We start from the raw sequence: 24007 nt of genomic DNA on the forward strand, positions 1-24007 counted from the left end.
ACAATTAGACACTCCCATAATAATTTCATATCTTGTTGTGTTCGTTAGGGCTATAACAGTCATTTTTTCACATATTTATCTCTTATAAGGGTAAAATAATCATTAATATAATTGTACATAAGCATTGCTAACTTCCCAAACATTTTTTTCTAATTTTTGCAATTACACAAAGGGGTGTGTCTTCCATACAAAAGGGTCTACTTAACTCCATTTGCACAGCCACTGGATAACCTATCATGGGTGTGCAACCTTGGTAGCATACATGATCGTGTGTTCCATACCACACAAGCATGTATCTATTCACAAATTAACATGCTCATGGTTCCAACCTAACATGCACCTAATGATACACAGTTGTATGTCCCACCATACATAGGTGTGTAGCATCATTTTTTCCATAATTTCGTTTTCACCTAAATTACAATTTCTTTTTTACCAAATCTAATTCTAGGTGTGCATTCAACTTTCCTTGGTAAAGTATCATATCCAATATACCAACAACAGTCTATACACCCGAACATTTTCTAGAGTCTTTAGATCATGCATTTGTTCATATGTTTTATAGTTTTGTTACAAGAACACTTTTTCTATTACTTAACTATATATACAAGAATCAAATCTAGCATCACACAAATGCATCATCATTATATTCAATAGAGCTAACCCTGATCTCTACCAAACTAACAGATCATCTTTCATGACTATAGTGAGCAAACCACTCAGTTCCCAATTTTACTCACTTTATACATAATATTCATCAAGCAATCCATACATTGATATTTAAAGGTACACACACACACAAATGAATCCATTATCAATTATAGCAACATCACTATTGTAATAATTCAACCATCACAATCCATCAAGTAATGATAAAGAAGAGAATCAAGCTACTTATCTCTCTTCTGGTGAAACATACTTTCTTTGCATGGCAAGAATAATATTCAAAAATCCTTTACTTCTTTTTTACTCCTTAGCCTCAAAACTTCCTCACTTTTTCTTTGATTTTCTAAAAATAATACAAGAATGATTGGCCAAAACATGTTTGGGTTCCTTTTATTATTAATTGAAAAATATGATACATGACCACATAGACCATATACACGAGTGTGTATATCGTTACTCAATAATGAAAGTTTTCAAAATCATTGCAAAATTGATCCTTATCCAAAATTTAAACGTATTAACATACACAAACATGTAATTCAATATACAAAAGCTTGTATGTCTCCTAGACGTAGTCAATTTTTATGCATCATGCTAAAAAATATTATTTTGCCTTTGCCACCACACCATAGGTGTCTAGCCTACCCATATTGTCGTGCAACCCTAGAATTACTCATATAAAAAATAAACATATATAAAGGGCAAAAGGACATAATGCCTTTGGCTACACTAAGGGACACCCACTTGTCTTAAGGTAAAAGACTATTTTACCCTTAGGGTATATGCATAGGGGGCAAGTTGAATGAAAGAGAATAGAAGGGCCTAAACAAGACAATTTAAGATAGTCAGCTATAGTTAATGTGCTCAACTGTATGACAACAATAACATTATACAAAAGATAGATACTCATAAGATGCATCATGCACTAAACACCAAAGTGCATTCACCACATAGTTAGTTTAGTTCAAGTATGCATGGCTAAAGATTATGACATTTCAATTAGTTCATTAAGTAGCTAGTAGGATGCATCAAATACACATTTATGGTAAGGGCCACCCAAGGGTGGTAATTCAAGTAGTAGTCTCGTAGCTACGTGTATATGGTAAAAGAAGCACTGTGACCAATTTCCCATTGCATAAAGTTTTAAATTATACTATGTGCAAGGTATCGAGAGGTCATATGCTTACTAAATTTTTTTCCACTTATGTATTCTTTTTTTGTAATTTTATAAGTAGAGATGAGTAGCAAGGCATGTAGAAGAGCTAACACCCTAGCTCAATTCATTACATAAGGCTTAGAGGTGTGTTAGTTATTTCTACTATTTATGAGTTGTGTTTTTATTTCAAACAATTTGAGATATGATTTGTAATAATGCACTTATTTAAGATGTTAAGAATTCAGACACACAGGTTTTTGAATATAAAATTTATATATTTATACATCTAAAATATTTTTAGTTCACACATTTTTGCATGCTTTGAGCAAGTATTTGAATGCATGCTTTTTTATTATGTTTTTCTAGTTAAGAGTTAAGTTAGGCACATCTTTTCAAGTCATATTCCATGTAAAAGTATATATTTAGAGAGGGTGCACATTTTTGGTTTCCAAACATAATTTTGGAAGCCAAAAAGGTGTTAAGTTTTAGTGTGTCTAAAAGTGCATAAGTTAAGTAAAAAAGTAGTCTCTCATGCAACGTTGATCACTTCTACACGCTTACCACTATAGGTATGTTATAGCCTCCATTAAGATAAGTAGTACGTCTACCTAAATTGTGTCTTTGTTTCAGGATAAGGAGATCCAAAAGGCTAATCAGAGATATTCCAAATTTCCTTACCAAAAAAAGTTAGAGGCTTAGGGACAAGCCTCAAGTGTGACAACATGTAATACCTGTGGGTACCTCTCAAAGTTAAAATGATCTTTTTGTAACAATTTGTTTGATATGGTAATTTATCAAAATGAATTTAAAGTTAAAATATGAATTTTAAGGGGACACACGATCGTGTATGGGAAGAACATACCTAGCTGTGTCATCGTCACATCAATCGAATAAGGTAATTCTTTGAACTAAGTGATACACGACCATGTATGGTGGATACATACTTGTGTATGACGTTACACAATTTTAGTTTAAGGGATTGCAATTCCTATTCAAAGACACAAAATATTGCAAAGAGAGAGAAGTGTTGAAGCTAGTTTACCCAATTATTTTGTGGAAATTCTAGCTTTTCTAATGAAGGAAACGGTAGCAATCCTAGAAATAAGAAGGCTTGCTTGTCATCTTATGTTGCTACAAAATAAAAGTAAATAGGTTTTCTCTACTATTACCCTTGTATGGACTGTTATGGATTAAGGTTTTACTTCTGCAAATTGATTTATTATTTTATAAGTTAATATGATTATTTATGTTATTGATTTGTTAATATGAGGGTTTGTTTTTAATGAAATCCTAGGGTGTTTATTGACAATGTTAATGTTTGTATGGGTATAAAGTTGAGTGACAATTGGTGTATATGTCAAATGTTATTGAAAGGAGATCGGATTGGTTCCATAAAATGATTTAGTATTCTCAAATATTGATAATTAGTGCAATGTTTATATAAGACTCTTATCTATTATTGCCTAGATAGTTGATTGTGTCTTGCTTATTGTAATGTTTTTTATGTGTGTTGAATCACTTATCAATTAGAAAAATTTAGTATATGAATTGAATAGCAAGTGTTAGTAGAAGCTAGATTAGGTCATGAAATAGGGTAGTTCTTCCATTTTCTAGCATCAACACATGACCATGTGGTATAGGACACATGTCTATGTGTATGAACTTTAGAATTCAAGTTGAGTTTTTCTCACATTTTGATAACCGTTGGACATTTTTTATCATTGAACAGTCAACTAGGGCATAAATGTTGCCTATGTATGGCTTTGACATGATTGTGTAAGGTAAAATGACTAAAATAACCTTAAGAAGTAGTGTCATTGAGATGAAAGTAAAAATAGAAAATGTATTAAATAACAAGAGAGTCCACACCTAATGCATACCTAGCTCTACCACGATTATTAGATTCCAAATCTTCTTTAAGCTTTCATGCCATCCACGAACTTAAGAAAAATAAAGATCCAGCCCTTTACAAGCCAAAAGAAGCAATACATGCTCATTTATGGTCAAATCCACTTAAGTGACTTGTTTTATTTGGCCTAAAGAAGTCTCAAAGGAAGTCTATCACAAGCCCAAGATGTCCAAACTCATGGGCATGTATTGCTCATACATGAGCATGCATACAATTACCCATTAATGGCACATTTCAAAATCCCCATGAAATGTATCCTTGTCTAAAATTCAAAACCGCTGACCATGTATGGGCATGATATACAAGCATGTGTTTACCTATACAAATGTGTATTGTAGGTATGCATGTCACTTACACTTAGCCAATTTCACTTTCCTTAAAGGAAAAGACTATTTTGTCCTTACTATATAACACATAGCGGTTTAAGTCCAATTCCACACTTGATATGATCCAACATAAGTAGTTGTACTCAAGGGCAAAAGATAGGAATAATCCTAGACAAATTTATGGGTATTACATATTAGGTTGGTGGTTAAGGTTCTAGCTAGATTGAAAATCAAATCCATATCAGTGGAGGAGATCAATGCAACATAACTAGACGATGACTAGAAGTTGGGGATGGTGTTTTTAAGTTCAAAGGCAATGTATATGTTCAACTAGTTGATGGGTTAAGATAAGAGATTCTCACAGAAGCTTACAAAGGCTCACAGTTCTTTTTACATTACCCATCCCAAGGGTGTAACGATGTATTAAGACTTAAGGAGAAGTTTCTAATGGTCAAGCATGAAAAGAAATATAGGTGATTATATTATTAAATGTCTCACTTGTCAGTAGATCAAGGTCGAGCATAAGATACCTTTAAGATTACTTTAGCCTCTAAATGTGCCAGAGTGGAAATGAGAGCACGTTTCTATAGACTTTTTTTTTGGGCTCTCAAGGTTCAAAGTGGTTTTAAAGCACTTTGGGTGATAATTGATAGAATGACTAAGTTAGCCATTTTTTACCTATTAAAGATACCACCCCTATGGATCATCTAAGGAAGTTTTATATTAAAAAGTTTGTCAGGTTGCATGGTGTGCCTAAAACTATACTATTAAAAAAAGACATACGATTTGTGTCAGCTTTCTGAAGGAGTTTATATAGATCATTAGGTATTAATTTAACATTTAGTGTAGCTTATCACTCAGAGACAAATGGTTTGACTAAGAAGACCAATAAAGTGTTAGAGGTTATGTTAAGAGCATGTTATTTAGATCATAAGGCAAGTTAGGTAAAGATGTTATCTTTAGCGGAGTTCACCTATAATAACAACTAGCAGATGAGAATTCAAATGGTGTCTTATAAGGTACTCAATGGTAAGAGGTGTCATTCTCTTTTACACTAGGATGAGTTAGAGATGTTACCTTTAGTGGAGTTCACTTATAATAATAACTAGTAGATAACAATTCAAATGGCATCCTATAAGGCACTCAATGGTAGAATGTGTCATTCTCTTCTACACTAGGATGAGTTGGCTGAAAGAGATGTCTTGGTATAGTCTCTTAGACTAAAGTTAACTTAAAAGATTATTGAGGATGTTTAGTTGATTAGGCAAAAGATAAAACAGGCCTAAGATTGACAATAGAACTATGTCAACTAGAGACATAAAGACTTGGTGTTCAGTGTAGGCGAGAGAATCTTCATCCAAGTGGCCCTTTTCAAACATATGATAAAGCTTAAGAGAAAGAGTAAGTTGGCTCCCAAGTACATTAACCTTTATAAGATAGTAGAATGGGTTGGTAAGATAGCTTATGTTAAATCTTAATGTTTTTTTTATGATAAAAATCTAAGTTTAATTTATTAATAGATCCAAAGAATGTTGAAATACATTATAAGATGACAAACTATGAAATTTGTAGATAAATCAAGATCAAGAAAATATTAGTGAAAATTAGGCGTATCTACCCGTGACCAAATAATACATCAACTATTCAGCCTTCTGAAAATAAAATGATATAGTCTAGCCATGATCCAAATTAAATATTAATTTAATTGACCCAAATCAACTAATATTAATTTCTTTTAACCTTAAGCATTAAATGTCCCAGTTAAGACATTTAAAAATTATCCCACCCATGACATCTCTCATCATATATTATTGTCATGTGTCCAAGAAAGCTTCAAATTCATTGTTGATTACCATGTATCTAATTCCATTAAATGTCCCAGTTGGGATATTTGAAAACCTTCCTAGTCGTGACATTTTCATCTAAATTGTTGATAGTTGTCATTTTGCAATTGTCTAATGCGTCACTGCCACATGTCAAAATATTTATTGTCCCAGTCAGTCCATACTGAAAATTATCCTAACCGTGACATAGAATCTAGTATAAATACGATGCATGTAAAGTTTATCCCTCCCGTGCAGTTTTTCAAAACTTTCCAACCATGTCGTTTTTAAAATCAAACTTGTATTTCAACCATGTGCAAACCAGCATAAACCCGTTTAAGCATATAAATTGTTTTTTTTAAACACAAAAATAAAGTAAGCCACCCGTGACACAATTTTTCTGCCTATGTTGAAAGTTATTTGTTGAAGCATTTAAACCTATATGTTGCAACTCTAATCAAGGTCTTTTTTCTTCGCTAAATTTTTTCAGAAGACTGTCTATAAAAACTTAACCCAATGGGAATAAAATATCTTTATAAATTTGGTTTCAAATCAAAGAGAAAAGGTGATGAAAAAAAGGGAGAAAAAAAAAAGAAAAACCAAAAACATTATTACTTTGATTTCTCTATAACTCTCCATGAGCTTCAAATTTTTATTCCTTGAGAGTTCTGTTCACTTAAACTTCTTCATATCTTGTAATCAAATACTGTGGGTGCAATCCTATATCAACTAGTGTAGTGGGTGAAATCCCAAGTATACTACGTGTAGAAAATTCTTCAAGATATAGTGAAACTCCATGGTAGTTTTCTTAGAGAAGTGGATGTAAGAGGTTTATAAAAGAGAGCTCCAAACTACTCTAAATGAGCATTTCTACAACTCAAACTCCTTAAATATTATCTGTTATTATTGTTATTTATTGTTGTGGTTGTTAATATCGGTATTTATTGTTGTGTTTTTCTTATTATTTATCTCAGTTGCTGTTGTTGTTTATTTATGCTTTGAAGTCTATTACTATTGAATTTATTGTTAATGTTTCCATTGTATGGTTTGTAAAGTTAGTTCTAGAATTTTTTATGGTGTATCTTTTAATTTTTTTATTAAGAACCTATGCACCCCTCCTCTAGGTTCATATTAGCCATTACGAAAGTGTTTAATAGCGTATAGACTTATGTTATTAGAAAGCATGAACCATATTTATGATGTGTGCCATGTTTCATCATTGCATAAGTATATTGTGATCTTTTTCATGTTTTAAGGATCAAAGAGATCCAATTGCCCAAGGACTTGAGTTATGGAAAGAAACCAGTTTAAATTATAGATAAGAAGGTCAAACAACTAAGGAATTGGTAGATTCTTTTGCTTAAGGTACTCAAGAGGAATCAAAGATTGAGGAAGTTGTTTAGGAGTATGACACTTACAAGTAAGTCCAAAGACATTTTAGTCTTTTCCTTTTATTTAAATAGAGTTCATTAATGTTTTCCAAAGTGATACACACATATGCATAAAAGGTATATACAGTTATGCATCATCAACAAATTTGAATATATCAAATAATATAAAAACCATGGCAAGATCAGGTGTTGCCTTAGTTGTGCAATACATGCTCATGTATCATATCCAATAAGCAAAAATAAAAACATATTTAACCTAATTTCTCTTATTATTCTAAACCAATCATACCATAAAAAGAGAAAGAAGTGTTTTGGTCACCAGAGGCAGTCGACAATAGTCATAAATCACTATAGCCATATGAAAATTTGCTTGTTCATCGAAAAATAAATAAGTTGGTCTCTCCTTCTTAGCTAATCAAGCATGTTTTAAATGAACTTTGAGTTTGTAATTAAAGACTATGATATTTTTATCAAATTCTCATGATAATATGATGATTTTTGTCGTTCTTGGATATGACATAAGATGATGAGTTACTTGTTTTGCCATGAGTATGCTATTTGATGATGAATAAAGGTTAGGGATAAAAGTTCAATTATGACTTGTAATGTTAGATGGTTTGCGTTCATCTTTAATTGTTAGAATAAGTTTAGGATGTCTGAATATGCTTATAAAGTTTTGATGTGTGATTGTATCATCGAACGACATTCAGAAAATCAGAAAATTCATGCATTTTTGTGATATGCAAATCATAACACATAATCGTGTATGGCCTTATGCATGCCCATGTGTCATCAATTCAAAATAGGAAGTTTCACAGGTTTAGCATGTTTAGTCTGAGGCAAGCGATACACGACCATGTGTTATGAGACACATACTTGTGTGTGACTTTCCAAAAGTGTACATCGTGTGTAAAAAAAGGCACATAGGGTGCACTTTGGATACACACTTATGTAGCCAATTAAATGACTATTTTACTTTTAGTTCAAGTTCAATGAAGGGAAAGAATAAGAGAAAGGAAAGAATAAGATATTTTAGTAAGAAAAACAAGCTAGATAAAATTAGAAAAAGTGTCCAACTATGTGAAAAATGGCACAAGACCCTAACTGAGTTAGATCCAGATCAAAAATAAGAAAAATTAAGGAAAGTGGTTTACATTTAGATAGCCACCAGTTGTGTGCAAAAGTGATAAGATACATGAAAATAATAAGGTTAGATATCCATGAGATGCATCATGCACTCAGCGCTAAGGTGCATGGCAACCCCATTTATTTAGTTGTGTATGATAAAGATTGTGGATTCCAAGATAGTTTAGACAATAGTTTCGATTAGCTTATTTGGCGAAGGAATAGAGCGCTACCAATTTTTTTCATTTGTGATCAAGGTGTCTTAAATAGCTAACTTAATAAGTCATATGACGTGTGTACAAGTCACAACAGATAGTGACACAAAAGGTGTCTTATACTTTTATTAGGGCATTAAATACGTTGATTTCAGCTTAGGCTTTAATAATCTTTGTAGATGACTATATTAGAGCATGAAAGTGCTAAGTTGTGACTGCATTCAGATTAGTGAATAAAACACCAGGTTGATTAGTTTTATGAATATTCAAGGTACAGAAAGGTCACCAACTTACTAAGTGTTTTTACTCACATGTTTCTTTTTGTTGTTTTGCAAGTAAAGGTAAGTACTAGGGTATACAAGGAATAGCAATCCAGTGAGTAATTGCATGACTGTGAGGGGGGTATTAGTCATTTTATTCAGATTTATCTATATTCTGATATTCTGAACATTTTAGTATGTTACTTTTTAGATTTATTTATACATAATAGCTTCAAATTAAGTTTTCAGACTCTTCATAAGTTTATGAATTTTTAATAAATGATGTATTTCAGTTTTATTCATACTTAACCTTTTTGCACGCTTAAATATTTATGATCATGCATTGAATAATGAGATTTTAAATTAAGTAGTCTATTTGTGTACGTCTCTTTAGGTCATATTTTAGGTAAGGGTATATATTTGAAAAGGGGTGTTATAAGGAGATGGAGAAGGATACAAGAAAGAAACATTCTAAGTTGTTTTCAATAAACTCTGGGATAAAATTTCGATAAGAGTGAGGACTTGTAGCACTTACAGGTACGTCTCAATGGTAAAATGGTCTTTTTGTAGGAATGTGTTTGATGTAGTAATTTTTAAAAAATGAATTTAAGGTTAAAATATGAATTTTAAAAAGACACACAATCGTGTATGGGAAAATCATACCCATGTGTCATTACCATATCAACCGAATAAGGTGATTCTGCATAAATTTTGAATTAAATGATACACAATCATGTATGATGAATACACACCTATCTATGAAGTTATAAGGTTTCAATTTTAAAAAGGCTTATGGTTATGTTTGAGAGATTCCAATCTCTATCCAAACAGAGAGAGAAGAGCATTAAAGCTTATTGACCTAACTAATTTGTAGCAATTTCGACAACGCTTTTCAATGAAGTAAAAAGTAGCAATCCTGGAGAAAAAGAGACTTTCTTGTCATCTTAAGTTGCTACAAAATAGAGGTAAGTAAGTTTGCTCTACCACTACCTTTGTATGGACTACTAAGGATTAAAGTTTTACTTTTGAAAATTAGGTTATTATTTTATAAGTTAATATGATGATTTATGTTATGGATTTGTTAATATGAGGGTTTGATTTTAATGAATACCTGTGGTGTTTATTTATACTATTGATGTTTGTATGGGTAGAAAGTTGAGTAATAATTGGTGTAGATATCAAATATTATTGAAAAGAGATCGGATTAGTTCCATTCAGTGATTTGATATTCTGAAATATTGATAATTAGTGTAATGTTTATGTAAAACTTTTATCTATTATTGCCTATATAACGAATTATGTATAACTTATTGTGACGTTTTTGTATGTGTTTTGCATCACGTATTGGTTAGTATATGAATTGAATCACAAGGGATTAGTAAAAGTTGAATTAGGTTGCAAAATAAGGCAACTCTTTCATCTTCAAGACTTGACACACAACCGTGTGGTATTAGACACATGCCTATGTGCACGAACTTTAAAATTTAGGTTGAGTTTTTTTTTATGTTTCGATGACCATTAGACGTTGTTAACCATTAAGCGGTCAACTAGGGCATGATTGTTGTCTATGTATGGACCAAAATACCTTTGAGAAGTAATGTGATCAAAATGAAAGTACAAATGGAAAATGTATTGACTACCAAGAGAGCACATGCCCGTGTTAGTGAGACACACCCTTGTGTATATAAAAAATACTACACAGGGAAAGGCCATGAGAAAGAAGGTTATGTATGTTAAAAAATGGATACACCTCCATGTATCTTAAAACACACCTTTATATAAAAAGGGTAGAAGAAAGAAAAAAGAAAAGAAACTAGGCTAGAAATTGAAGGGTCATTTCGAGAGTTAGTAAAGAGATCTTAAGTACGTAGTATTATCCCACATACCTAAGGAATGAGATTTTAAAGAGGCATAAGATATGATTTAGGTGAAAGTTATAACGAGCCATGATGATATGAGACTCTAGATGTAAGCATGTTAAATGTCATAGAATCATTACAAAGGGACATCACGAGTACATATTCCTTACATCATTTACGGCAGAACACTGTACCCGTAATAGCATACTTGCTCAAAATAAAACCAAATTGAAATCATGTTTTGGTGTAATGGAATAGATAAAAAGCTTACATGGCCGAGGTGTTAAATCTTTATATTTAATTAACTCTGATCGACCTTCTATTCAACCACAAATATAATTTTCAAATGATGATGCTTTCATCAAGAGATATTATAATCATGTCAGATAGGAACCTAATGAGTGGTTCCCTAGGATCGAACGAGACATAGTGGACTTGAGAGTTATTAGGTGTTAGAAACAATTAACATGCCAGGATCCAAATTCTGTGAAAAACTGTAAATAGAATTTGCGTACCCGTTTATGTGTTCGATCAAGCGTCTTCGAATTCTACGCGAGATGTTGACGTTAGTCTATTTTCACGACGCCATTTGCCAACATACTAATTTCTATTTGGGAGAGCAATTTACTGTGTATTGGTTTTGGCAGGAGAGGAAAGTTCACTATAAAAATGGTGTTCACATTTCATCTCCGTATTACTTTGCTTTGGGAGGTAGTTAGGACTTTATATAAAAGTCCAACTGCCAATAATAACCGCCAATAACCACTAATAACTGCCTTTTGGCAGTTAATCAAATCAGGTCGGGTCGGGTCGACCCATCATGGGTGGACCTGTATCCAATATCTCCCACTCACACATGATGGAAGACCCGAACCAAAATGCTTAGCCACAGAAATCTCATATAGCAGTACATTTCATACTTGCAAATGTGTCATGTGACCTCGCGAGCAACCTGCACTTGGGAGCTAAACATTATGCATCTGTTAAGAATAACATAGCTGCTTCAACCCGAATAAAACAAAAATAAAGCGTTAGGCTCGCAGCACCCTAGACTTACTTGATAACACCAGCTCCCTTTAATCCCTCATTTTTCATTGTGTTATTTTCCTATGTATCCATGATCAAGTCTAATCTCCATATGAATGACATGATCAGCTAGCCAATGGACACACGTAATATATATAAGTCTTCCTCTTTTACTCGAAATTCTCAATTTAAAATTAACTGTTTTTCTAGTCATGTTTCATAGACCGAATCATGTGTGGCCATAGGTTCCAAACTAAGATAGTAACACTAAGAGTAAATATCAAACAACAGTAAAGAGTCAAAGGGTACCAACATGAGTTAATCTTCATAAAGTCTCACACAGTGAAGGAGCAGGGATTCATCCTTCCACTACTTTAACTGGTCGACTTACTTATGCACACATGGTATAAATCATATGCTACAGTGTATATTTTCTCAAATGTCATTCATAACATTGTACAGATCTTAGTTCAGTCATTACCCTAAGCGCCTAACCTGAGTTCTTAATCATCTTCACACTTGCAGGTATTTATTTATATTAAAAACTCACATCTGGCATTCACAAGTTATTTGGACGTGGGGAATCCAAATCGGTCATTTTCAAATATATCTATTCATGACCTCATCTTGATCAATCATCAAGGCGACATTTTTATTTCAATAAATCTTTTCTTGAGAAATTTGTCTCTCATTGGTATGCTCTCTCAGCATCACAATTCTCAAGAATAATGTCTCATCTTTGCTCGCTCTCTTAGCGCCAAAGACGATTGCTCGTGTGAGTGAGCCAATCTCTAACTTATGTGACATTACAATCTTGTTGAGCTAAAAACGATGTGTATGCAGTGAAAACCCAAGAATTTCGGGACATAAGTTCAAAACATAAAATGAACTTAAATTCATGGTTTTTGACGTTGTGTCATTAGTACAATATATAAGCTCAACACTAATCAATCATTGTCTACGCAATCCAAGAAATTTAACATGTGCAAGATATACTTTTCTTGGAAGAATCTCAGTCAAAGGATCAATGACTATACAATACATAGAATTATATTGTACGTTCATTTCCCTCTTGGAAATTGAGTCTCTTATTACGTTGTGTCTAGTGTCGATACGTTTGGTTATCTTATAAAAAAATTAAGATCTTTCATTTCAATAGACAACCATTGCTCTAACAATATTGTCCTGTTTACTCAGATTCGCAAAGAATCTTCTTAACCAAACAATTTCTTGCACATTTACTGAATAGGCTATATACTAGGCTTCCGATGTGGATACGGCTATGCATCTCTGTTTCTTATCGCTCCAAGATATGAGTCCTTTTGGAGTAAGAAAACTTAGCCGTAATCTAATTTGCGTTGGTTTAAAAACACTTCCCCAACTGGCATCTCAATGGCCAATCAAACGCAAGTTTGATCCTTAATCATATAATCAATCATCCACAGAGCCTTTAAAATATCAGCAATTCTACATACAGCCTTTCAGTGCTCTTTTCAACATTTACTTATATCGACTAACCAGCCCAATAACAAAATAAATATGTAGGCATGTATGCATCATAACATACATAATACATCTGATGGCATCTGAATAGGTAACCTTTGACATTTCTCTGCTTCTATCTTAAGTTTTGGGATATATCTCTTTTGGCTCAATAATTCATCATTTGACACAGGAATGTCAACGGGTTCACAATATATCATATTAGATTGTTCTAGAACCTTTTGAATATTACGCTCTTATGACAGAGATAAAAGTTTCTTTGAACAATTCTTATATGAATTCACAATATGTATTCTGTTTTCCCACATCCTGCAAGTCAAAGATATGGACAACCATCCTTTGATGATTATCACTTACTTCAAATCATTTCTAGTTATTTATACATCATCACACACATTGATAGAATTACAAATTTGTCATCAGACTTTGTCACATAGACATGATAGTCTTGATTAATCATTTCAAAGTTCAAGTACCAGAATCTCAATGACAGTTTTAGGTCATTCACTGTCTTTGAAGCTTGCACACTCTATGCTTCAGACCTATAACAATAAGATTTATATCTTATTTCTTGCAGATTTCTTTGTCAAGTTTTCCACTAAAAAAAATTGTCTTGACATTCATCTGGTATAATTCTAAATTCAAATGTGTTATTATAGCTAAAACCAAATACATTGAAGTAAATATTATAAATGATGAAAATATCCTTCTACACAATCTATACCTTCTCATTAGGTATAGTTTTTCGCTATTAAACGAAATTATGTATATTTATTGAGCCACTCGCCTTATGACTAATTCAGGAAACTCATTTATTCCCTATGAATTTTTGATCTGGCGATAAGTCACCCAAAACTTAGAATTGGTTTGTTTTCTTAGTATTCTATCTCTTCTTCCAATGCATTTCAAATTTTTCTTATCAAAGGATGAGACATTTATTTCAGGTTCTTTATCATCTTGGGGAGTGGTTATGAAAACCTTGTTTTCACTTTAAAACGCCACTTGAATACTTTTGGACGTCCACTCCAATGCAATTGAGAATTAATGCTCTCACTATCTGAAATAGATTAAAGCTTAATCTCAATACTCTCACTAGGGTGAGATGAATGAAGCAAACAATTAAAGATCATTACTCCCACTATCCGAAATCGGTTGGAGTTCAATTGCATTTGCTCCCACTAACTAGAAAAAGTATAGGTCTTATGTCTTAGGACTTAACCAATGGTCGTTAAGATATACCCATCCTCATTCTTTTCTCATCTTATTCAGATGAAACCTTTTATCAATATCATCCCTATTAAGAAAAATATCCTCTATTAATGTAATATCTCTAATACAAGTTTAGTTAATCTTCCAATGAAATCCTCCCTAATGAACACATACCTTTTGGAGTGTTCAACGTATCTGATAAAGATACATTCATTTCTTTTTAGTCCCAATTACTCTAACTTATGGGAAAAGTTATGGATTGATATTGCTAACCACTAAGATTGCAATCAATTAACTTAGATTTTTTTTTTTATCTGACCATAACTCATAGGGAGTGAAAGCAACTGGATTAGTAGGTAATCGGTTAAGTTCTCAAGCAGCAATAAATATCATATCATCATAAAGTGACTTGACGTTTTGTTTGCGCTCTAACTGACTTAACCATTTCCAATAGAGTTCAATTACTCTTCTTCACTACACCGGTTGTTGTGAAGTTTTGGAATTACTGTTTACCATACTATTTATTTCATTACTCAGTTCTTTGAACTGTTGGAACAAATGCTCAAGATCTCGGTGAGTTCATAAAACTCTTATCTATTTTGTCTAATTGATTCTCAACCTCAATTATATAGTGTCTAAAGCAGTCTACTGCTTCTGACTTATGGGAGATCAAGTAGACAAGACCAAATCGAGCATTGTTATCATCATTAGTAATGAAAAATGAGATACATTCTCAAACTTTACATTCATAGGAAAATATATATACCTAAGTATATAGATTGCAAAGGAAGTCAAACTCATATAGTTTTGTCAAATGGTTTTCTAGAAGTTTTTCTAACTAGGCAATGTTTACATATGGCAATTCTATTTATGCGAAAGTTCCTAATAAACTTTCATAAGCCAATTTATTCAATCCATCTTGGCTTACATGCCCAAATGTAACATGTCATATATTTGCATTCATATCCATACACATAGGAGAAGCAAATAATGAAAAACTTAACATCATTAAAAATATAAGGTGACAAACACCATATAACCATTCAACCAACAAACCAAATCTGTAGAAATCAATTCTATCACATTTCAATAAAACACCCAGAGAAATTCAAATTATATCCTAGTTTAAGAAGAACAAGTACTTTGACCAAGATTTACTGAATAGTTGGAGCATATTAGATTTCGTCTAGGTGTAGGATTCGATCATCTGCAAAACTCATTTGCTTGTGTCTATTCCTCTTACTACAACCTTTGTGTTGTTGCCTACATATATCCAATTCACTTTATTTAGAATTCAATAGAAATCTATTAAAGATCATCTATCATGAACTACTTGGTCGGTGGCTTCAGAGTCCATAATCTACATAGGATAATATTCAGTTAATATCATAGTACTAGAAAATCAAAGTTTCATCACTTGATTTTAAACAAGACTATCATTTTCATCTCTGTTCATTCACAGACGATATAATTCTTGTTGCTTCTATTGCAACTACTCATCTTGTTTTCATCTCTTCTTTTAGTACTTTTGCTACTCTTCTCATTTTAATTCCTTGTTCTTATTCTTTGAGCATTAAACGATCTTCTTCTTATATTAGGACTTAACCCATTCACTTTTAAAAGTTGATTCTACAACGTATGCATGAGTATTAAATTCAGCTACTTCATGGATGCTTATACTCCAATTTTATGTCTCTAGAATAATTAACAAAAGTCCTTCTTTTCTCATTATGGGTCATATGTACCTTGATACACTCCCACTTTCGAGAAGAAATCGTTTTTCTAAATGAACCTCCTGTTCATGTATCAGGTTACGCATAGCTGACTTTAGTTTCATAATTAGATTTGACATTCAATCAAATTCAAAAATCAACTGTAATCAGATGAGGACTATAGTTCCTCCAAACTTTTCAACTAAAACCAGACTTATGGCATATGCAGATGAACTTTCATGGTACTTATATACCAGATCGATAATCATGAAACTAATCAAGATATCACACGAAGTGGATCTTGCTTCTTACATGCGTGATGTGCGTCCACATCACGTTATTAATGCAATCAAATACACATCAATTGTCGCAATTACGCATTAAAATTTTAAAATATCTCACATAAGGCACAGAATCGAAAGTTCACTATGTTCCTAATCATCTCCCATGACACAAATGCTTGACATTTTAAACTTTAATCTAATTGCGCCAATATTAATTCTGGATGAGAATTTCATTAAATTCTACCAATCTCAGAATTCCCACACTTAACAAATATATATGAAACAATGAATGCATCATCTATTTTGACTAGGACCATTTCATCAACCCGTATCAATCTTTGAGTCACTTTATCCATGATAAAGTCTCTATTACATTTACGTTAGGTCAAATACCTCGCATTACAATAGTTTTGGGAATAACGATAAAATAATGAATATTTTATCGTACATTACTAAGCGTCGCTCAATAGCAAGCTGTAATGAATCCACTTAGTCCCAAAAGGTTTCAAATTCTTGTCTCGAATAAGATCATTGATTACAGGGATCATATTCACGCATGGATATTTTCTCTTTCCCAATTAAGAGAATTCAATAGGATATTGATAATTTCTACATGTAACGTGATGGTCTCTAATCAATAAATTTGTATGAAGTAGAAACATGTATCCCAAAACACCATTATGTGTTTTTGGGAGTCGGAATAAGATATTACATGTTATTATACATCGTAAGACCCATGGAACACATTTCATATACTGATCCAAGTACTACACAACTTCCAAGGACTAGAAAACAAGTTTCATGTGCCAATACACGCTGAAAGTGGGTGTTTATGTGCAGAAATAAGCTCATAAGCTCCTTCACGTGCCACGTAGACACTGCACGTGCCTCCACGAGTGGTATAAGTGTCTGCACGCTCCTTCACACGCTAAAGATGACTCAGATGCGCTGTCACGTGCCTCCACGCACCTTCACGCATCGAAAATGGTCACCACGCGCAGTCAAATATTGACCGTTGACTGGTCAACAATTGACCGGATTATCCATGGGTCATGATCTGGGTTGGGTGACTCGATTGACTAAACAGGTTAACCCATTGATCGGTTCGGGTCTTGACTAACCCATTGACCTTCGATTCGGGTAATTGGGTTTTTCCAATCCGATTTTGACCCAAAATAGCGCGATGAACCCTAAATCTTCTATCCGTCTAATTGGACATTTTTCGACGATTTTTCGGCAACAAGACCATAGGGCTTTTGTATTCCAATCAACGAGGAGTCCAATCGTTCCAATTTCCAGCGTCGATGTCACCGAAAACCATTGAAACGGCAAGCAAGAAAGACACGCCTTGGGTATCAGATTTGGGTCTATTTTGATCGATTCCAATGTTAATTCGAGTTGATTTTCAATTTAAAACATGTAATATTATTCCTAACATACATCAAACATGTTTCCCAACACCAATTTCATGCAATTTTGGTCGAATTAAATTCATCCCCAAAAACGAAATTTTAAACAAATTTCTATATACAGATTCTAATTCGTATAATATACGCAATATCATTCACAGAAAACATAACACATATGTAACCTGGGCTCTGATACCAATGTTAGAAACAATTAACATGCCAGGATCCAAATTCTGTGAAAAACTGTAAATAGAATTTGCGTACCCGTTTATGTGTTCGATCAAGCGTCTTCGAATTCTACGCGAGGTGTTGTCGTTAGTCTGTTTCCACGACGCCATTTGCCAACGTACTGATTTCTATTTGGGAGAGCAATTTACTGTGTATTGGTTTTGACAGGAGAGAAAAGTTCACTTTAAAAATGGTGTTCACATTTCATCTCCTTATTACTTTGCTTTAGGAGGCAGTTAGGGCTTTATATAAAAGTCCAACTGCCAATAATAACCGCCAATAACCGCTAATAACTGCCCTTTGGCAATTAATCAAATCGGGTCGGGTCGGGTCGGGTTGACCCATCATGGGTGGACCCGTATCCAATATTAGGCATAGCTTAGACATTCCTTAAAGCTCAGAATGAGTAAAAAGACAAGATATAAGACCACCATCATGATAATAGGAGTTCAATATTGAAACCTAATGACAAAGATGGTATAGGTTAGGATCAAAGGCATTTTGGAAAATAAGTAAAAGTTAGTAATAGAGTCTTCTACTTACTGAGTATTTTATCACTCATTCCCTTAATTTTATATATGCAGTTACAAGTGATTATGATGAATGTAGGATGAGCAGTACTCATAAGGCATAGAGTTATGAAGGCGTTTCTATCACTTTGAGATTTTATCAGTGTATGCATTACATTTTGTTTTTAGATGCTTGGTTACACAATTTATGACATTACAATTATATTTTCTTATTTATACATTTTTTGTTTGCTTCTAACAATTTTTATGAAAAAAGGTTTGTAATTTTTCATGAAATTTTATAAATGATGTTATATTCAAAATTGAAGCCTCACTTATAATAGAGCAACCCTCAGTAGTTGAGTTATCACCTTAACAAGATAGAATGGGTAGGGAGGCGCTGAAAATAGTAGTTACAGGTGGTAACAAAAGGCAATTGTACCTTATTTATAGTCTAGTAGGCAAACATTAGTCTCTCGAGTTTAAAGATAGCTTACTTCTAAGTTTAGTACCAACTAAGGAGTAGTTAGAGGTAGTTAAAGATACCATAGGGCTATTCGAGGTGATAGACTAAGAAAGGATTTAGTGTGGTGGTAGATGTTGTATAAGACTCAATAAGCTTTAAATTTGACATAGGCTAACTTCAAGTAACTATTTAGGAAAAAATATCTATTAGCTAACATCTTAGATATAAAGACCCAAAAGTTTATCAATCTAAGATAGGTCAATATATTAGTGAAAGAATTCTCCACAAAGCTGAATGGCTTGGCCAGGTATGCTTTAAGGTGGCTAACACAAATAAAGGTAAAATGGAGATTTTCATTAATAAGCTCAAACTAGATATTGCTAAGGATGTCATGATAGAATACCATACCTCAAGTTCATATTAAAAGGCCTTGAGTCTGTGTAGATATTAGAGGCCTTAAGTAAGGCATATAGATCAAAGGCCATGATAAAGAAAATAGCCAAAGATAGGGATATCCCATATCAGCCTATTTCAGTAGCCTTAACCCAAAGAACAGATTAGACAGTGACATACGACAACTAAAATGGTAGTAATAAAGATTTCAAGGTAAGAGGACCCTCTAGCTTAAAAGTAACAAGAAGAACTAAAAAAGAAAAAAAATATGAGAAAAGATTAGTCAAGGCAAAATGATCCCTCTACTTGTCACAAATGTAGGCAGAGACATGTTTATGAATACTTGGCTAATCAGAGGGTATATTACAAATGAAGTAGCTCGGTCACTTTGTCAGAACATGTATAGTAGAATTAGTATTAACCTTATAGATTAAACAGTTCAAAGAGGACAAGTTTGAGTGTTTACAACCACTTAGACACAGGTTGAGGCTAACCCATTAGTATTGATAAGTCAGTTATTTTGCCATTCCTGTCTTTTATATGTTTTAACTGATTATAGTGCTATGCATAGTTTCATTACATGTGGCATAGCAAAGAGGATAAGTTTAGAGCCCAAATCAATCACACAAATCAGCATAAAGATTCATGATAGAGATAAAAGTTACAATAGTCACATATTGATAGAAGAGATAGTTACTCTACGTAATTGAGAATTAGCCATTGATTTAATAGTTATAGACATGCCAAATTTTAATGTAAAACTTAACATAGATTTATTAAGCAAGTATGGCATAGAGATAAATTGAAGAAAGAAAAAGTTTTTGTTCAACCTAGATAATGAAAATGAGTTTTTATTTAGAAAGGGTTAAGTACTCAACATGATGATTAGTAGTGTTAAGGTAAGAAAAATATTAAGTAAGAGTTGTACGAGATATTTGGCATATATAGTAAACAATGCAAAAGAGATAGTCCTAAGTGTCAATGATACTCTAATGATGTAAGCATTTCCAGATGTATTCTCTAATAGTCTTCTAAGGTTAACACTAGAGAGAGGTAAAGTTTAGCATAAAGTTAGCCTCAAAGGCATTGACAATTTATAAAGCACTATACAAAATGGCCCTAGTCAAACTTTAAGAGTTAAAAAAGCAATTGTAAGAATTGTTAGATAGTGGCTTTATCAAACCAAGTCATTCACATAGGTTGCATGTATCTTATTTGTTAAAAAAAAAAAAAAGATAGATCGATGAGGATGTGTATCGATTATCGAGAGTTAAATAAAGTCATACTAAAGAATAAGTACCCATTCCTGAGGATAGATGATCTATTTGACTAGCTCAAGAGTGCCTCAGTGTTCTTAAAGATTGATTTGAGATCTAGTTATTATCAAGTCTAGCTATTCAAGAAAGATATACCAAATACTACCTTAATGACAAGGTATGGGTATTATGAGTTTGTGTTTATGCCTTTTAGGTTAACAAATAGCCTAACAATGTTTATAGACCTTATGAATGTTCTAGGATTGTCTAAACAAGTTTATATTAGTATTCATAGACCACATCTTAATGTATTATAGGATTCAAGAGGAGTACATTCAACATCTGAGGTTTGTGTTGTAAAAGCTGAGAGAAAGGTAACTCTATGCCAAGTTTTCCAAGTGTGAGTTTTAGTTGGATAAAGTGGTTTTTTTTAGACATATGGTCTCAGCAAATGGTATCTTGGTAAACTTGAGCAAGATAAAGGCCTAAGAAAGCTAAAGAAGTACAAAGTTTCCTTAGGTGGTAAGGTACTACAGGTCATTGTAAAAGGCTTTGTCAAGTTGGTCCAATCACTAACAAAGTTTACTTGTAAGGATGTTTCTTATAGTTCTAAGAGATCATTTTAGTGTTATGTATGAAAAAAGATATAGTAGATTTTATGGCTAGGTGTCTAGTTTGTTAATAAGTTAAAGTAAAGTGTCAAAGACTATCAAGTTTATTAACTTCTCAATATTCTAGAATGAAAATAGGAGCACACCTTGATAGACTTTATGGTTGGGTTGTCAAGGGTTAAAGGTGATTTAATGTATTATGGGTCATAGTTAATTGATTGATAAAGTTGACATACTTTATAGCAGTTAAGGATACCATGAGCACATATTAACTGGGTCAAATTTATGTCAAGGAAATAATCAAACTTCATAGGGTAACCAAGACAATAATATCAAAATTGAGACACTAGGTTTGTCTTAGCATTTTGGCAAAGCCTATAAAGGTTTTTGGGCACTATTTTAGCTTTCAACATGATTTATCATCCTTAGACAGATAGGCAGATTATGAGAGTCAATCAAGTGATTTATATTGCCTAAATAGAGAAACAACTTAGATAGAGGTGTTCCTACTAATGGAGTTTGCCTACAATAATAGTTATCAAGTAACTATTCAAATGGCTTCGTAGAAGACACTTTATAAGAGGAAGTGTAGATTACAATTGCATTGGAATGAGATATGTGATCAAATGTCATGGCACAGGCTTTGGAACCAAAGACAACCGAAAGAATGATAGAGGATAAGATAGGCTTAGAAATTGAATTTTGTATAAAATACACACAAATAAGGTTATAATAATATGTTTTTAAAGTGAATTTTGTACATTTTTTCAAATTCTTCAAGTTTTACTTTATTTTTATAGTTTGATTTATTTTACACTTTGAATTATATTATTAGATGCTTTGGAGACATTCAAGCCCTTTTAGAGCAAAAATAGAAGCTTAAAGAAACAAATGATAAGACTTTATATCAGAAGGCAATTGTCAATTATAGGTAGTCTTATGGCCATAATTGGTGCCCATAATTACTGGATGTAAATAATATTTAAAAAAACAGAAAATTAGGTTAAGTGGCAATATATAAAAAGAAAGTCACGTCTTTTCCACATCCCTATCATAAAAATATAGTAGCCCAAAAGATTTTTAGAGAGAGAAAACTCCAAGAAACAAGTAAAAGAGTAAAAATTCAAGATTTAAGATAGAAGACCCAAGAGAATCAAGATTTGAAGACTTAAAGTTTTTCCTATCTCTCTTATTATCCTCTTTTACTGATTCGAAATGTCTCTTTCTTCAACTTTATACTCATAAATAGCTAATTTTCTTTGTTAGGGTTTATGATGAATCTATAAATTCTCAAGGACTATGTAATAGATTTTGATTTTTAATTAATGATAATAAATGTTTGATTTAGTGATTGTGATTTTTTCTTCTTGCTTGCTGTTAAGGCCCAATATCATGCTTATTTATAGATTGAAGTATGATATTGAGAAATACATACCCAATTAGTTCTTGCATTTGCTAAACCTGGGGTTTTATTTAGGAATAACTATAAATCTTTTGTGGATAAATTGATTGTCATAGAAATTAATGGGTTTTGATTAACGTCATACCATGAAAGTAGATAAACTTTTAATCTTAACACGTCTATTAACCTTGAGAAAGGAATTGGGTAAAATAGAATAATCAACCATCAACAATTCATCTTATCATTGATTTTCATTGGATTTATTACTGATTTTTGTGTAATTGATAGTGAAATCATAAACCCTAGGGTTTTTTATATTAGTATTTTACTTTTAATTTCTTAGGTGTTTATTTTCCTTTATTAATTTTGACTTACTTAGTTTGTAGTTAATTTTAATTCAATTTTCATCTATAACATTTTATTTCTCTAGCTAACTTAAATTATAAAACAAACTAGTACTTGATAACTAATCCCTATAGGACCAACATCTTCCTATATTACATGATTGATTCATACACTTTAGAGCCATTGGCAACAAGTTTTTGACACTATTGTCGAGGATTGGTGCTCTATTAATATTAGTATAATTTGTAGTTTGGCTAGACTAGAGTTTTATTTCATTTTATTTTTGTTTTATTTGATTTCCTGTTGTCTTTATTCTTTCCTTGTGGGTACTCTATTGATTTATGAATCCAGAATTATTGGATTTTGACCTAGAAATCAAGAGAACCTTTAGAAAACGTAGAAGAGAAAGATGAGCAAGACAAAGAGTTGTCATAGAGGATAACATCAACAATCAATGAGCTCTCCATGATTATGTTTTACTTACTGCACATAATGGTATTCTAGTGTTGTGAGGCCTATTTTGGTCATGAATAATTTTGAGTTCATACCTTTTATTGTTCAAATGGTACAACAAAATCAATTTGGACGGTTAGAAAATAAGGATCCACATGTCCACTTGTCACATTTCTCTCATATATGTGACACCTTTAAGATGAATGTGGTTCTTGAGGATGCAATTAAATTGAGGCTATTTCTATTTTCATTGAGGGATAGAGTGACTACTTGGTTGGATTCTAGAACACCTGGTGCATTCACTACCTGGCAAGCACTTTCTCAAGCTTTCATTACAAAATATTTCCCACCTAGTAAAACTGTAATATTGAGAAATAAGATTGCCACTTTTTATCAAAGGGATGATAAGTCTTTCTATGAAGGTTAGGAAAGGTTTAAAGTTTTGCAAAGATAACATCCCTATCATGGTTT

General features: G+C 32.5%; 1 non-coding gene across 1 annotated transcript; it reads right to left on the minus strand.

Annotated features, from left to right (window-relative positions):
* Positions 1 to 23900: 23900 nt before the first annotated feature.
* On the minus strand, positions 23901 to 24007 carry LOC123215159. The gene has a single exon (XR_006501962.1). It is a non-coding gene; the product is annotated as a small nucleolar RNA R71 (small nucleolar RNA).

This window comes from Mangifera indica, chromosome 4 (genome assembly GCF_011075055.1).
Source record: "Mangifera indica cultivar Alphonso chromosome 4, CATAS_Mindica_2.1, whole genome shotgun sequence".
Classification (NCBI taxonomy): domain Eukaryota; kingdom Viridiplantae; phylum Streptophyta; class Magnoliopsida; order Sapindales; family Anacardiaceae; genus Mangifera; species Mangifera indica.